Genomic DNA, 18,046 nt, shown 5'->3' with positions numbered 1-18,046 from the left:
CACATTTAACTTATGACCTGTAGTTCCACCCCACCTCGGCAGAAAAAGCTTGCTTTAATTGTATGCAATTTGCAGAAAATGCTTGCTTTAATTGAATTCAATTCAGTCATTTTAAAATTATGCCTTTGTTTTTAAATGTGTATATATTTCCTTGTGTTATTTTTAGGATTTTTAATTTAATTTTTAATTTTTAAAGATATTTTATGCTAGTATTTTTATTATTGCATAGTTCTTAAAAGCAGCCACTTTGGACAGATAGGGCTCGTCGGCTGTTGCTGGCAGCTCACTTCGGAGAGTGAAGCTCTGAGTTGAAGCTTCGGCTGCCTTATGGTTCATGGGGAAGGCTTCAGGAGTAAACCCCAAGGGAAAAATCCCTAAAGCAGTCCCACATTGAGTTCAGTGCTGACTGGCAACTCCTGTAATGCTGCTGGTACTGAACTATATCAGTCTCTGCCGTTTCTTTGGGTTCATCAGATGCGTGGAGAGGGGGAGCTTGCTACATGGGCAACAGCTTGCTCTCCATATTATACTGCCCAGGCTCGCATATCTGGACAGCTAGGACCCATGGTCAACTCAGACCAACAGAGGCCCTCACCTCCAAGTTCTTGAATGTTTGGGAACACCAGGGCCATTTATAAGAATTCTTCATTGACTGGAGATGGCACCTTACCGGCTGACAAAGGTATTCTGAGAGCATAGTCAGGCACTGGCACTCACAGTGGCCATATGGTATACAGGGTCTCACTCCCAGAGAAAGAGGGTATTTTTACAAGATAGAACACACTTCATGGGTAAGTAACCAGTAAGCTTAGATAGCACCTTCATTGGTGGAATAGTCTCCCCATTTATTTATCCTCCTATAATATATTTGAGTGACAAGGTAGAGATACTTCCCTACCAAAGGAGGTGTAAGGTGCTCCTTCCCTCTGCTGGCCTGCAGGTCACCCTGGGGCAAGGTGTAGCACCTGCTTAGCCCCTTGATCAGGGTCACATGAAGCCATGGGAGCAGGTGGTGGATGGTCGAATGAGAAGCTGGTACATATCACAGGTTCTGGTTATGTGAACACTGAGGCCAGACAGACAATATCTGAAGAGTATTGATAATGGCCGGGGTCACCTGTCTTGTAAAGACACAGTCCAGAAGAAGGTAGTGGCAAACCACTTCTGTAGAAAAATTTGTCAAGAACAATCATGGTCACCATGTTTGCCTATGTCATACAAAATGGCACATAATGAACAAATAATATATTACTATTCTTTCCAGATAACGATTCTTAATTCATTTTGTCAAATAAAATATGAGTCCATCTGAAATTCCATTTTCTGCAGCTTCAATTTGTGAATATTTGTATTTAAGTTAGGGGAAGTGGAATTTCATCTGAACATACTAATATTTCATTGGGTTTTGTTGGCTGTTTGCTGTGCAGACCCTACTCTCTCCTTGGCATTACAGGAGCTGCAAAGCAAGGAGCCATCAGGACTGTCAAATGGCTCGATCTGGCTGGATGGAGCTGGCAGATGACTGTGGATCCAGAGGTGTGACCTGTCAGCTGGTGCTGCTGGGTCACAAGCCAGGGCTCGATCAACCCTGGCTGTGCTGCCTGGGTGAGGGCATCTGATGTTGAAAGACCCCAGGTTATCAGAGTCACTGATGATGTGTCTCAATGCATCCTAGGATTTACCTAAGCAACATGTGGTGAACTACAGATACCTGTCTGGACACCCCCCCCCCCCCCCTGCTGACTGCTCCTGTGACTCCTCCCACAGACCCCCTGCTGACTGCTCCTGTGACTCCTCCCACAGACCCCTGCTGACTCCTCCCACAGACCCCCGCTGACTGCTCCTGTGGCTCCTCCCACAGACCCCCGCTGACTGCTCCTGTGGCTCCTCCCACAGACCCCTGCTGACTGCTCCTGTGGCTCCTCCCACAGACCCCTGCTGACTGCTCCTGTGGCTCCTCCCACAGACCCCTGCTGACTGCTCCTGTGACTCCTCCCACAGACCCCCGCTGACTGCTCCTGTGGCTCCTCCCACAGACTCCTGCTGACTGCTCCTGTGACTCCTCCCACAGACCCCCGCTGACTGCTCCTGTGGCTCCTCCCACAGACCCCCTGCTGACTGCTCCTGTGGCTCCTCCCACTGACCCCTGCTGACTGCTCCTGTGGCTCCTCCCACAGACCCTGCTGACTGCTCCTGTGGCTCCTCCCACAGACCCCTGCTGACTGTTCCTGTGGCTCCTCCCACAGACCCCTGCTGACTGCTCCTGTGGCTCCTCCCACAGACCCACTGCTCCTGTGGCTCCTCCCACAGACCCCCTGCTGACTGCTCCTGTGGCTCCACCCACAGACCCCGGTATAAAGGCGATTGGAGGCACAGACCCTTCCTCAGTCTCCAGGATGTTGTGTGATGGTCACTTGCTGCTTGTGCTTTCTTCCAGCCAATAAAAGCCTACCTTAACCCACGTCTCAGTTATTGATGGTGCATCACAACACAGCGTGATTTTCTATTAAATGTAGATTGAAGATTTGATTGCTAAACCTATTTCAAAGATCTGTAAAAAGAAACCAGAAAACATAATCTTACTGTCACTTTAGCAGAGACAGAAGTAATAAATTACTTACTTTCATTATAAAGTTGCTTGAGCCTTTCATTAGATGGCAGGCCTTCACATCCTGCCAATATACCTTAGCTTTATAAGAAAATCATCTATCATTTTGACTCTTACACTTAAATAAATTGTTTCTCTGCATCTTCATTTAAATGAAGAATATTCCTGGTTATGAGATAAATTGTAAATTGAATAAATTTGGATGCACAGCCATGAAACCTTGTCATCAAGGAGATGATGGCTTTAGCTCTAAAACAACATCTGTTTATTGCCCTCCATAGATGCTGTCTGACTTACTGAGTTTCTCCTGCATTTTGTGTTTATTGCAACAAGGTGAGATTTACTTCTGAGTGCACTATGTTACAATCTACTCATGAAATATGTTTTTTTTTGTGTCATTTAATGGGGCAAAATAAGAACCTTCAGTCATAAAATTGTGAACGTATCTTAAAGATGTTCCTGTTTTATTTGTAGCGTCCTCTTATTGTCCCTGCACAGCATAGAGCTGCCAATTGCACTGGCAGCTCACTCCACACTCTCACGACCCTCTGAGTGAAGAAGTTTCCCCTCATATTCCCCTTAAACTTGTTCTGTTGTGATGGGGTTTATTGCGACTTACATAGCCTTTCATATTTATTGTTTTGTTGATAATTATTGAGTCTGTTCATAGGTTCACATTTATTTACATTCGATTATTGACGTTTGTTCATGTGACCATTCTGCTAATTGTTGATTGCTCATGGCTGTTTGCACTGTTGTAAACTGTTGGTCGCTATTGTGTGGTCTGTTATGGTATTTTATGCTCGACACTGAACCACAATCAATTATGGCCTGTTTCACATACTGGCAATAGAGTGACTCTGATTCTGATTCTGAACACGGAAGAATGAAGTTAAAATTAATTTAACACTTAGTGAGAATTATCTTCTGAATATTTTGTCCTGTTCTATTTCAATAAAAGACAAAAGGTAAATTTTAGAACTTCTTTTTGGGAGTAGATGGTTCAAAGATTTTATTGAAATGCTGTAAGATCTTGAGTGATGGGGTTTATTGCGAGTTCCATATTCTGTGATTTCCATTTGGCTTCTGTTCTTTGATATTGCGATATGGTTTAGATGAGATATGATGTGAAGTGTTAACTTTCAGAGCAGCCTCCAACCTGATGGCATGAATATCGATTTCTCCTTCCATTCAAAAGTATTCTTCCCCTCCCGTCTTCTCTATTCCTCCTCTGGCCCCTCACCCTTCTCACCTGCCTATGACCTCCCCTTTCCTTTTCTTCTGTGCTTCACTCTCCTCTCAGCCCTTTACCTTTCCTACCCACCTAGCTTCGGCTATCACCTTCTAGCTAACCTCCTTCCCCACCCCCACCATCTTATTCTGCATCTTTCCCCTCCCTTTCCGGTCCTAAACAAGCATCTCAGCCCAAAATGTCAACTGTGTATTGTACTTCCACAGATGCTGCCTGACCTGCTGAGTTCCTCCAGCATTTTGTGTGAGTGCTGCTGGATGTCCAGCATCTGCAGTCTTTCTCAGGTGTATAACTTCCAGAAACGCTGGATTCGAAAGGCTGCTTAGCAGTGATTTTCATGGACATATCCTAGCTTTCCAGTGTGAGTTTATTTATTCTCCTTGTGTAGCAATTTTAGTTTTGCCATGCATTTTAGTGATGCACGAGGTGTTGGAGCATCTGCAATATGTTTGTACCCAGTTCTGCATTTAGAATAATGGTACTGTTGTTTTATTGGGCTTTGTATCTGTTGGAAATCAGAAGAAAATGATCTTATGATTCTTAAGTGCACTGATATAAAAATTTCTCCTGCAGCTAACTCATTAATTTCAATGCTACCATTTCACAGCCGCAGTTTGACAATGACAGTTTTAATTTTTATACTTTTATTTTCATTTCAGAGAACCCAAACTTTTATGTTGTACAACAAAAATCTTTCCATGCCTACATACATGATCCATAGGCACAGAGGGTGTAACAACTTCCGTTTTAGATGCTCACACGTTATTGAGCATTTTTTTACCATAATTGTTCAAAGTTTATGAATTTCAATGCTGCTAATACAAGAAATCTTTCTTCTTCGGATGTGGATGAGATTTTTCTTTTACTTATAATTCTTCTGTGAATGCTAAATTAACAAGATATTCTAGGGATCAATGTTAGAGCAGGCAGTTCTTCAAACATTTTAAAGTGTGTAATTTTCCCTTTCAGTTATTCATGTTAGTGTTAGTTTGTTTTGAGCTCTTAGTTCACCTTTTTAAACTAACCTGAATTTCTGCGATGAAATTTGGAAGAGCGCAATGCCGAGCATCGTATGCCGATAGTTTTTTTCTCTGAGTTTCCTGCACTACAGCCTTGCACCAGCTTACTTCAGATCATTTGCCAACAATATATAGTTATTTCATAGTCTGAAAAATGAGCTATTAAATCCAGGCATCTTCTTGGATCGAAGTAAAAACACTTCAAAATTTCAAAAATAAAAATTGCTCGCATAGTGCAAATACACAAAAGTTTTGGCATAAAGCCAACACCAGTTCTTTCAAATGGCTGTCTGAATATAATTTTGATTTTCTGGTACGTGCTTCACAGCAGAACATAAGAAGCATGGCGGTACCTGTACCTCCTTAGAGGTGTGCAATGATTCAGCATGACATCTAAAACTTTGACAAACTTCTATCGATGTGCAGTGGTAAGTATACTGACTGGTTGTATCACAGCCTGGTAGGGAAATGCTATTTCCATTGGATGGAAAAGCCTACAAAAAGTAATGGATACAGCCCAATCCATCACGGGTAAAGACCCCTCCCCCCACAATTAAGCACACATACATAAAGCGATGTCACTAGAAAGCAGCATCCATCATCAGGAAACTCCACCATGCAGGACATGCTCTTTTCTTGCTACTGCCATCAAGATGAAGGTAGAGGAGCTTCAGGACTCACACCACCATGTTCAGGAACATTTCTTACCCTCTAACCATCAGACCCTTCAACCAAAGGGGATAACTTCACTCAACTTTTCTCCAATATTGAAATGTTCCCACAACCTGTGGACTCACTTTCAATGATTATTCATTTCACGTTCTCGATAATTTTTCACTGTTTATTTATTATTTTTTTCTTCATTTTCATATTTACACAGTTTGTTGTCTTGAGCACACCGGTTCTCCATCCTGTTGGTGTGGTCTTTCATTGATTCTACTATGATTATTATTCTATGATGGATTCATTGAGTATGCCCACAAGAAAGTGAATCTCAGGGCTGTATATGGTGAAATATATGTACTTTGATAATAAATTTACTTTGAACTTCGAACTTTACTTGCATTGGGTTTGAAGAATAATGACATCCTAACATGAAATGTAGATTCCTCCTGTAGGTGGCAACAAAATACTATTGTCATTTCAAGTCTCTGATGAAAAGTAACTGTGCATTCATTACAGTTACTTATTAGCAGAAGTTGTTCATGAATGTTAAGTTGTATTCATACACATAAAACAAAACACAAGCTAGGTTAAATTAATTCTGTATTGGTTCAGCCTTTTTATTATTCAATTTGTATTAATCACTTTTGCAATATTCATTCATTATTTCTCTTTAAGATTTTGCATGAGAAGTATAAGAAAAGATGAATGGCTTTCCATGCTTTTAATTATAACACTGTAAATTATTTTAACCTTTGCAAATTTACCATAAATGTAGGGCTACAAATTACAGAGTGTGGCTATGCGGTAACTGAAGGGTAGAAAGCTTAACTTGCATGCTTAAAGCATCTGGTAGATTATATCTCACACTAAGCTCGAGTGTCTCCTTAAATGCATAGATGAAGCTCAACCACATGAGTGGCTAACTCTAATACTATGTAAGTACAGGAAGAAGCCTTCACTGTTCCCTCCAAGCAATGCGGGTGTGCGGCCACACAGTAACTGAAATGCTTCCGCGAAAGTAGCCTTTGTTGCCACACAGCTGGAATTTTCTTTTATATAATATTTTATTAAAGCGCCATGCAGGTTTCAGGCTGTGTAAAAAAAAATTCTGCCCATAGCAATGGTGGTCCATGCAGCTGTTGTAAAATAGAGGGAATGTGGGAAGACGGACTGATTCTTATAACACAAAAGTGATTTTAAAAATGTGGTTAATATACAAGTCTAAGCATTTATTAAAATGTTGCCTGTGTTCTGACAAAGGGACCACTACCTGAAATATCCACTCTGTTTCAATTACCCCAGATGCTGCTCGGCCTGCAAAGTGTTTACAGAGTTTTTTTATTGCACGTGAGGCTGAAATTGCACTGTCAAATGAAATCAGACTAAGTTTGCTTTACCAGTGTCGGCCTTAATTTTCGCATTTGACTGAGTTCCTGAGTCAGCTCACGATAAACTAAAACTCTCGTGTTCTAAAAGAAGCTGCAGAAGGTGTTAAATTAGTCATCTGCATCTTGGGTACTAGCTTCCAGAGATTCCAGGACATCTTCAAGGAGCAGTGCCTAAAAAAAGTGACGCCCATTATTAAGGACTGCCATCACTCAGGACCCAGATAGTGAATCTGTGAAATTCACTGCCACAGGAAGCTCAGGTCATTGGATGTATTTAAGGTGGACATTGATAGGTTCTTGATTAGTCAGGGCATAAAAAATTTTGGGTAAAAAGCAGGAAATTGCGGTTGAGAGGGAGATAGATTAGCCATGATGAAATGATGGAACAGGCTCGATGGGCCAAATAGCCTAATTCTGCCCCTGTGTCTTACGGTCTCATGGTCTAAGATTTTATATTGATTTATTATTTACCATATACCAGCAGAACACAAAACACAAAGAACTGAACACAGTGGATGAAAGAATGCATTTTTTTCTACAATAGTGATGTTTGGCAATGTCATGAACAAGATATTGTGTCAGGGTCACTGATTTGAAATTGGACCTGATGTCCAAGTTTAGCAGATTTGGAAGGTAAAATGTATCAACAAAAAGAATGAGGTGCTGTATACTTAATATTTCAACAATATTTGAGCGGTGGGAATTGGACCCGCCTTACCTCCACTGTAAAGCATTGTTCTAACCACTACGCTATCGAGCTGCCTCTCTGCTTCGTGGTTAATTTTACAAGCTGACTAATTTTGCAAACTTCTGCAATTTATTTCAATCTTGCGCAGAAGCTCCCCACCCCATACCAGGTGGTGATGCAGCCAGTCAGAATCTTCTCCACATTTTATTTGTAGAAGTTTTCGGGTGTTATAGTTGACAAACCAAATCTCCTCAAACTCCTAATGAAATATAGCACATTCTTTAGGATTGAATACCATCCCCCCATTTCTTCAAATGACCATCATAGCAACTCACTATTATTGTTCAGTAACCAAAGACTATCCTCTTGATCAACAAAGCCCTGAACCAACTTGCTAATAACAAGCCCCCAGATTCATATTAAGACCACAGCGCAGCAGTTAGCATGACACTGTGGTAAACTATGTATACCTGTCTGGACACGCCCCTCTGCTGACTGCTCCTGTGGCTCCTCCCACAGACCCCTGTATAAAGGCAATTGGAGGCACTGCTCCCCCCTCAGTCTCCGAGATGCTCCGTTTTGCTGCTAATAAAAGCCTATCGTTCACCTCCCGTCTCCGAGAGTTATTGATGGTGCATCAGACACTATTACAGCACGTGGCGTTCCAGAGTTCAGAGTTCTGTTCCAGCACCATTCTGTAAGGAGTCTCTGCACATTCTCCATGTGGAATGCCTGGGTTTTCTCCGGGAGTTCCAGTTTCACCTCACAGTCCAAAGACGTACCGGGTGGATTAATTGTCCATTGTAGATCATCCTGTGATTTCCTTAGGGTGTCAGAGGTTGCTGGGGGTGGGGACGGGGAGGTGGCTCAAAGGGCTGGGCCTACTCTGTGCTGTATCGCTAAATCAATAAAACAAATACATACATCCATTAATGGATATAAAACAGCAAGGGTTCCACAATCAGTCTCTGTGGTACGCCACTGGTCATATGCTTACCAACAGATAAACAAACCTCAAGCATCCCCCTTACCTCCAACACAATTTGCCAAATTTCTCTGGATTCCTTAGACTATTAGCTTTTTGACCCATGCCCCATGTCCCTTTTTCATCAGCACAATAACCTCCTCAAAAGTTCAATTAGTCAGGCAAGACCTCCCCTCAACAAAATCATGCTAACTTATTTGACCTGCTGGAGTTCAAAGTTCAAAGTACATTTATTATCAAAGGAGACTTGTCTCCTTACAGGCAGCCACAAAACAAAGAAACCCAATAGCCCCCATTAAAAAACAAGACCATCAAACACCCAATGTGCAGAAAAGAAGACAAATTGCTTAAACAATAAATGTAAGTAAATAACATTCAGAACTGAAGTTCTCAAAAGTGTGCCCACAGCCATGAAGCCAGTCATCACTGCAGCTAATCCAGGAGCCTGTTAGTTGCAGGTCACAACCCCAGTTCAGTGCAGAGATGAGTAAACCTCGTGAGCAGAGCTGAACAGTGGCCCATCCCTCACCTCTAGCCATGACATCCTGATCTCTTCAATCTGCCCCGATGTTTAAATTGGCAAAGCTGTGGGTTGTTCCTCTCCCTCGGAACTGGACCCTGCTGCTTTGATACATGCTCTGACCTGAGACCAGCGACCTCAATTCGGCACATAATCTGGCCTGGGATTTAAATCAGTCAGTCATTGGCCCGGGCCCCGTTGCCTTGGCAATGCCTCAGTTCAGTTCTGCCGCTTGAAATAGCCTCCAGCAACGGCCAATCATTTGCTCTTTCCTTGCTCTCAGGCCTGGGCCCCACCGTCTCGATTCGGCCCGTACACACCATGTCACAACCATCCTGCTCCTTCCAGTCTTCAGTCCATACCTCCGAAATGCAAAGTGGTACAGGGGGTCAAAAGCTCAACACCAAAAGGGAAGTTACCAGCAACAACCCTGATGAAGATGGCAGAGTTTGCCTTCAGAACTTCGGTTATAATCGATAACTGTAGCCCACTGGTAACCTAAGAAGAGTTTATTTGTTACAGGCTATTGATTGCAGTGATCATTGTCCACAAAGAGTGTGATTAATTGAGTAGTTAGTAGTTTTGTTTGCTGCCAGAAAGTCATCACTGTGTTTCACCAGTGCCATCTCCAACAATTTCCCTACTCAGTATCTATAAACACCGCTGCCTTCTTAAACATGGGATCACATTCTCTGCCCTCCAGTCTTCGGGAACCTTTTCTGTGGTCAGAGGTGGTCACTGCTTCATGTCTGAATGCTCTTTGCTCATTGTATATCAACTTACCTACAATTAACTGCTGCCAGTTGATCAAAGACTCTTACAGATTTCTGTGGACGTGCAGTAGAGAGTGCTTTGAATGACTGCACGACAGCTTGGTGTGGAGCCTCGAATGCACAGGAACTCAAGAGGCTGCAGAGGACTGTAGACTCAGCCAGCTCCATCACAGCATAACCCTCCTTGCTTTCAAGGTCACCTTCAAAAGTCAGAGCCTCAACTCAGCAGCACCCAAAGGACCCTCACTACCCGGACATGCCCTCTTCTCATTACAACTGCCAAGAATGATATATAAGGATCCTGCAGACCCACACTCAACAATTTCTAAACAATGAACAGCTACTTTCTCTCCTCCATCAGATTTTTGAACACTCCATGATCACGTAAACACTACCTTATTATTCCTTTTTCTTCATTTTTGTAATTTAAAGATTTTATGTCTTGCATTATACTGCTGCCATAAAGCAACAATAAATTTCATTCTGATTCCAATTAAAACAGACAACATAGAACAGTACAGCACAGTACAGGCCTTTAGACCTACAATTGGAAATCTCCTCTGCACCCACTCTAAAGCTTCCACATCCTTCCTATAATGAGGCGACCAGAACTGAACACAGTACTTCCAAGTCTGGCCTAGCCAGGGTTTTATGAAGCTGCAACATGACCTCTTGGCTTTTCAACTCAATCCCCGACTAATGAAGGTCAACACACCATGCTCATTCTTAACCAGTGATGTACGAACCTGGACCCCAAATTCCTTCTCTTCCTCCACACTATAAAAATCCTGCCATTAACTCTATACTTTCCTTCAAGTTTGACCTTTCAAAGCAAATCATTTTGCTCTTTCCCAGATTGATCTCCATTTGCAACCTGCCAGCCCAGCTCTGCATCTTATGAACGTCTCAGCATAACCTACGACAACCTTCTACACTATCCACATCACCTCAACTTCTATCCACTTTTATTAACTTCTGTCCAAACACTATCTACAGTACTTCCAACTTCTTAGCCCAGCTCTGCATCTTATCAACCTACGACAACCTACCCCATCCACAACTCCACTAACTATCTGCAAGGACCTGTCTAATCAAATTGAAATCAACTTTCTTTCAGTTCCAAACCTTAAATTCTGCCGTAAACAACTCCATAAAAATAATTCTAAAATGCATTGAATTATGGTCTCTATCTTCAAAAATTTGGATCCAGTACCCTTTAGAGTCTTCAACTACTTGGATGGAACTTCGAGTTTGCAATATCTGGGATATTGTCGACAAGTGGGTGGAGTGAAAGGAGGCTGTTGAGGCTGCTCTGCTGTTGGCCTGAGTTTGGTAGAATCTGGAAGTAAACCCTTGCAAAACCGATCTCTTTCAATGAGGAATCAAATAGTGAAGAGAGAGAGTCCTGCTGCTCGGTTACATGAGGCAAAGAACTAGGAAGTAATTTATAATTAATTTTAACATGAAACATCCTTCTACAAAAAAAATTACAGCTGGGAAAATAAATGCTGCCTAGTGGTGGTTTTGAACTGTTTCTTCTTTGGCAGACTGTTGGGATCAAGGGTAACTGGCTTCCCCTCCAGTATTCTGGCTTCTGAGGTGGCTAATACGGCCTATGTGTGAGCTGCTGTCTCTGCCAAATTCAAGACAGAAGGGCCTGACGCTGTGATGATCAGTCACATAAGCTGAATCATAGAGTCATAGAGCACTGCCACATACATTCAGCCCACCTCATCTGTGCTGAAGTATTGATCTGCCTAGCCTCATCAACCTGTGCCTGGCCCATAGCCTTCTATACCTCTCCCAAACATGTACCTATGCAAATTTCTATTAAATATTGAAACTGAACCCACAAGCAGCACTTCCACAGTTAATTGTTCCATACTCTCACCACCCTCTGATGCATGGTTCTCCCTCTTGTTCCTTACCTTTCACTCTTAACCCATGACTCTAGTTCTCATCTCATCCAACCTCAATGCAAAAAGCCTGCTTCCATTTACCCTAACTATACACCTCGTAATTTTGTATACTCTATCAAATCTCCCCTTATTTTCCTATGCTCCAGGGAAAAAAAGTCCTCACCTATTCAACCCTCCCTGTGTAACACTCTGGTTCCGTTGGCTGCGTAGGTCTAGGGAAGACAACCTCCTGCCCTGCCAAATGTGGGAGATTGAAGTGCAATCCCCAAATCCCCTTCTTGTGTGGATGTTGCCTGATTCGTTACCCTGTTACAAATCAGTACTACAAAATAATATACAGTACACCGCATACAATTAAAAGATTTGGCTTTACAATACTTAATTTTACTAAAGGGTTAGTAAAGAAAAATCAACAAAGGAAAAGGGCCCACTTTAATGAAGCAGTCTAACGTGCACAAGCCGGAGCTCACGGGTTCCTCTTCGCCGATCCTCCTTTGATTCTTCGGGCTTCATCGAATCCCAGCCCTTCTCCGGGTCGACTCCTCCAACCTCTTCTCTCCGGCGTCTTCTCTCTTCTCCCCCTCAAAAGCCCCAAGCCCAACCTTAGTGTCGCTCACCAGAGAAACCTCCCCTGAATCTGTTCATCCCAATCGGATGGCACACATTTTTCCTATCTCTTATCTTCAACAGTAAACCAAACAAGCAGCTCACACAGAGAACAGAAAAGCATAACAGAGAAAAAATCTGAACCACGTGAACCAGGGCATTGCACCTATAACAGAGGTCCTCAAGTCTCAGCAACGTCCATCTGTACTCATCAATCTTATTGTAACCATTCCTATAGGTAAGTGACCAGAACTTCATACAATACTCCAAATTAGACCTCACCAATATCTTATACAACTTCAACATAACATCCCAATTCCTATTCTGCCTTCCTCCAACATTGACGCTGCCCTCACCAGCATCTCTTCCATTTCCAGAACATCCATGTTCACCCCATCTTCCTGCTGCCTTAACAGTTCCTCTAATCTTCACCCTCCCCAATCCCATGAGCCTCCACATCCAACACATCATTCTCCACAGCTTCTACCATCTACACCAGGACCCTACCACCAAACACATCTTTACCTCCCTCCCTCCCTCCCCATTCTCAGTTTTCTGCAGGGATTGCTCCCCCCACTGACCCCTTATTCATTTATCCCTCCCCCCTAATCTCCCTTCTGAGATCTATCCCTGCAAGGGCAGAAATGCTGCACCTGTCCATTCACCTCCTCCCTCACCTCCATTCAGAACCCCAATCAGTCCTCCCAGCTGAGACAACACTTCACCTGCAAACGTGTTGGGGTCATATACTTTATTCTGTCCTCCTGATGTGGCCTCACCACATTGGTGAGGTCCAATGTAGATTGATTTCTCCAACTTCTGGTATGCTCTTTCTTCTCCCATTTCCTTTTTCTTCAGATCCCCACTCTGGCCCGTTACCTCTTCTCCTCACCTGCCAATCACCACCCCTTTTACCTTTTCCACCTTTTATGTTGAAGTTTCTTAATTCATCCCCCTCTCCCATCCACCTGCCGTCATATCTATCACCTTCTAGTGTGTCCTCCTTCCCCTTCTTATTCTGACATCTTCATTTTTCCTTTCCAGTCCTGATGAACAGACTCAGTCTGAAACACTATCTGTTCATTCATTTCCATAGATGCTGCCTGACTGCTGGGTTTCTCCAGCAGTTTGTGTGTTATTCCCAGCATCTGCAGAATCTCTTGTGTTTATCCTGTACTCACGATTTCAATTTATAAAGGCCAATGTGCATAAAGCCCGGTTTACAGCCCTATCTACCCGTGACACCACTTTCACTGAATTATGAATCTGTATTTTTCTTGTAATTTATTTTTTTATTGAAGTTCATCATCAAACAAACATTTCCATAAGATGTATTTCAGACATTGTACATATATATCATATAATCATACATGTCACAAATCTCCACATAGTATTTATCTGAGGTATACACTTATAGAAAAGAGTGGAAAGAAAAAACAAGCAAAAGGAAAGAACTATATACAAGTAGGGAGTGATCTTTTTTTTACAACATATTCATTGATTTGTGAGAATAAAATCAGGCCTATGAGGCATTATGTAGTTAAACAATTTTTCCCAGTATGAATCAAATTGTTCCAGCTTATGATTAACAGATGCTGTTATCTTCTCCATTTTGTAAATGCCCATTGTAATTTCCATCCATGTATTTACATTTGGGCTCTCCTGTGATAATCATTTCCTAGTAAGAGTCTTTTTACCAGCCACCAACAGTATATTTATTAAATATTTATCTCTTTTCAACCATTCTTGAGGTATGTACCCAAAATATATGGTCTTACTCTGTAAGGGTATTTCACATTTAAAGATGTCTTGTAGGGCATGTGTATCCCCCTCCAATAGTCTTTGATAACAGGGCAGTCCCAAAAAATATGATAATTATTTGCATTTTGATTTCCACAATTTCTCCAGCAAACAGGGAGGTTACTATCATAATGGGATTTCTGAGAGGGTGTAATAAAATATCTTATCAAGTTTTTCCATCCAAACTCCCTCCATTTCTGTGAACTAGTACACTTCCATTGATACCTCCATATTATTGTCTATTCTTCCTCAGATATAACTATCCATCCTTCCTTCTCCCATTTTGTTTTAATGTATGAAGTCAAATGTGTTTTAAGATTTGACAAACCCTTATGCATGCTTGAAATGATTCTACTACCATTATCTGAATGATATGCTTTTCTAAATTGCTCTATCAAGCATGTACTTGCTTTGGTTACATTTTTAAGCATCCTATTAACATATTGTCGCATCTGTAAATACCGATAAAAATCTTGTTTTTCTAATATGTGTTTCTCTTTAAGCATTTCAAAACTGAACAGTGTTCCTTCTTTCATTATGTTGCAAAGAACTGTTATTCCTTTAGCTGTCCAGTCCTTAAATCTAGCATCCAGTTTATTCGGCGTAAAATCTGAGTCATATGCACACCATTTAAGAATTGCAATATCTCCTTCTAGATTATATTCTTTTATAGTAGTTTTCCATATTTTAAGAGGCAATTTCACACATGGGTTATCAATAGTATTTATGTACCTTTGCAGGTTGTTATCAGCCAAAATTGCTTGTATGGGGATGGGAAGTACCTGCTCCTCAATGTTTTTCCATTGAGTGTCATATGATGGGTTGCATCAACATAGCCCAGCTCTCAACTGTGCTGCAAAATAATAATCTCTAAGAGAAGGTTGGTCCCATCCCCCCTTTTCCTTTGCTAATTGCAAAGTTTTGAGATGAACTCTGGGCCTTTTACCTTGCCAAATATACCTTGATAACATCTTGTTCCATTCATTGAATTGATTTTGATTAATCTCTATTGGTAGGGTCTGAAAGAGATATAACAGTCTGAGCAGTATATTCATTTTAATAGACTCAATCCTTGAACTGAGACTAAAAAAAGAATCAGGTTCCATCTTGACATATCTTCCTTAATTTTTTTATATAAAGGCTGATAATTGCACTCTGATAATTTTGCCAAATCTTTTGGCATAATGATGCCCAAATATTTGAAAGACTCTGTTTGCCATGCCCAAGGATATCTACTTTCAATTTCTCTTGGTGGGCTATAGTTATATGAAAGTAATTGGGTTTTATCTATGTTGATCTTGTAACCTGATAATTGACCATATTGTTCAAAGGATTGCATCAATTTAGGTAAAGAGTATGTTGGTTGCCCCAGATAGATCAAAATGTCATCCACGTAACAAGCCAATTTATGCTCTGTCCCTTTAAAAGTAATTCCGCTGATATCTTCATTTTGTCTGACGTATTGAGCTAATGGTTCCAGATATAATGCGAAGAGTAGCGGTGACCATGCACAACCCTGTCTTGTGCCCCTTTCTAGGGTAAGACTATTTGATTATGAATCTGTATTCTTAAAGTTCAATGTAAGTTTATTATCAAGGAACATATATTTCACCATATAGAACCCTGAGATTCATTTTGTTGTGGGCATACACAGTAAATCTAAGTAAAATACTTTAGAATCAATGAAAGACTGCACCCAACAGGATGAACAAATAACCAAGGCACAAAAGACTACAAATTGTGCAAATGCAAATAATAATAATAAATAAATAAGCAATAAATATTAAGAACACAAGATGAAGAGTTCTTGAAAGTGTGTTCATAGGCTATGAGAACCATTCAGTGAAGCTGTGAAGTTATCTCCTTTGGTTCAAGAGTCTGAAGGTTGAGGGGTAGCAGCTGTTCCTGAACCTGGTGGTCTGAGTCCTGAGGCTCCTGCACCTTCTTCCTGATGGGAGCAGTGAGAAGAGAGCATGACCTGGGTGGCGGGGGTCCCTGATAATGGATGTTGCTTTCCTACAACAGCAATTCATGTAGATGTGCTCAGTGATGGGAGGGCTTTACCCGTGATGGACTGGGTCACATCCAATTCATTTTGTAGGATTGCCCATTCAAGGGCATTGGTGTTTCCATACTAGGCTCTGATGCAGTCAGTCAATATATTCTGCACCATACATCTATAGAAGTTTGTCAAAGTCTTAGATACCATGCCGAAACTTTGCACTCTTCTGCCGTGCTTTCTTTGCACTGGACCCAGGACAGATCCTCTGCAATGATTACACCAAGGAATTTAAAGCTGCTGACTCTCTTCACCTTTGTTCCCCCGAAGAGGAACTGACTCATGGTCCTTGGCTTTCCTCCTCCTGAAGTCAATAATCAGCTCCTTGGTCTTGCTGACATTGAGTGAGTGGTTGTTGTTTTGGCACCATTCAGACAGATTTTCAATCTCCATCCTATAAGCTAGTTCGTCACCACCTTTTACTCAGCTAATGACAGTGGTATCATCAGCAAACTTAAATATGGTTGAATCTGTCATTAGCCACACAGTAACAAGTATAAATTCTCAGATTCCTCTATTCTAGTGCACTCTTCAGTGCCCTTCCGTTCACTGTGTAAGTCCTACCCTAGTTTGTCCTTCCTATATGCAACACCTCATACGTGTCTGCATTTAATTCCATCTGTCATTTTCAGACCAATTTTCCCGTTAGCCCAGTTGCTATTACTTTTTTCAAGAAAGATTTGAGAACTTCCTTGTAGCATTTTATCCTGTTTCAGGAGGCATACACATTATGTAGCCTGATTTAGGGAGTTAACTGAGTGTAAATGGACTCTTAATGTTGGGGCTGATGGCCTGGGAGATGACTCTGATGTTAGTGCAGTTCTTATGCCAATTGATTTTCAGAATAAGAATCAGAATCAGGTTTAATATCACTGGCACATATCATGAAATTTATAAACTTTACAGCAGGTTCACATGATAGAGAAAAATCTGAATTACGATTAAGTATATATATGCTTATTAAATAGTTAAGTTAAAATAAGTAGTGTGGGCTTCTATATCTCTTTCCTGACAGTAACAATGAGAAGAGGGCATGTCCTGGGTGGTAGGTAGGGAACCTCAGTGATGGACACTGCCATCCTACGACACCGCTCTTTGAAGATGTACGCATGATAGAGCTGACTAATTTTACAAGTTTCTGCAACTACTTAGATCTTGTGCAGCAGCTCTCCTCCCTCCCACACCAGACGGCAATGAAGCCAGTCAGAACACCCTCCACAGTACACCCACAGAAGTTTTCAAGTGTTTTAGGTGACAAACTTAATCTCCCCAAGCTCCTAATGAAATGTAGCCACCGTCTCGCCCTCTCTATAGCTGTATCAATATGTTGCATTCAGGTTAAGTCCTCAGAGATATTGACACCCAGGAACTTGAAATTGCTCGCTCTTTCAGCTTCCTATCCCTCTATGAGGATTGGTTTGTGTTCCTTCATCTTACCCTTCCTGAAGTCCACAATCAGCTCCCCTGGTCTTGTTAACAATGGTTGTATCATCAGCAAATCTATAGATGGCAGTTGAGCTATGCCTAGCCACACGGTCATGGGTATATAGAGAGTAGAGCAGTGGTGCTCCAGAGTTGATTGTCAACAAAGAGTAGATTTGTTATTTCCAATCCACACAGATTGTGGTCCTCTGGTTAGGAAGTCAAGGGTTCAATTGCAGAAGAAGGTTCGTAGTGAAAACATTTGTGACACCTCTCCACAGCTTGAAGATGTATGTAATAAGTCGACTAAAGCAAGCAGAATAAAGGAATCACTGTTTTTC

The sequence above is a fragment of the Hemitrygon akajei genome, chromosome 5 (assembly GCF_048418815.1).
Source record: "Hemitrygon akajei chromosome 5, sHemAka1.3, whole genome shotgun sequence".
Taxonomy (NCBI): domain Eukaryota; kingdom Metazoa; phylum Chordata; class Chondrichthyes; order Myliobatiformes; family Dasyatidae; genus Hemitrygon; species Hemitrygon akajei.
The sequence above is the reverse complement of the archived record's forward strand: the minus strand, read 5'-3'. Positions refer to the sequence as shown.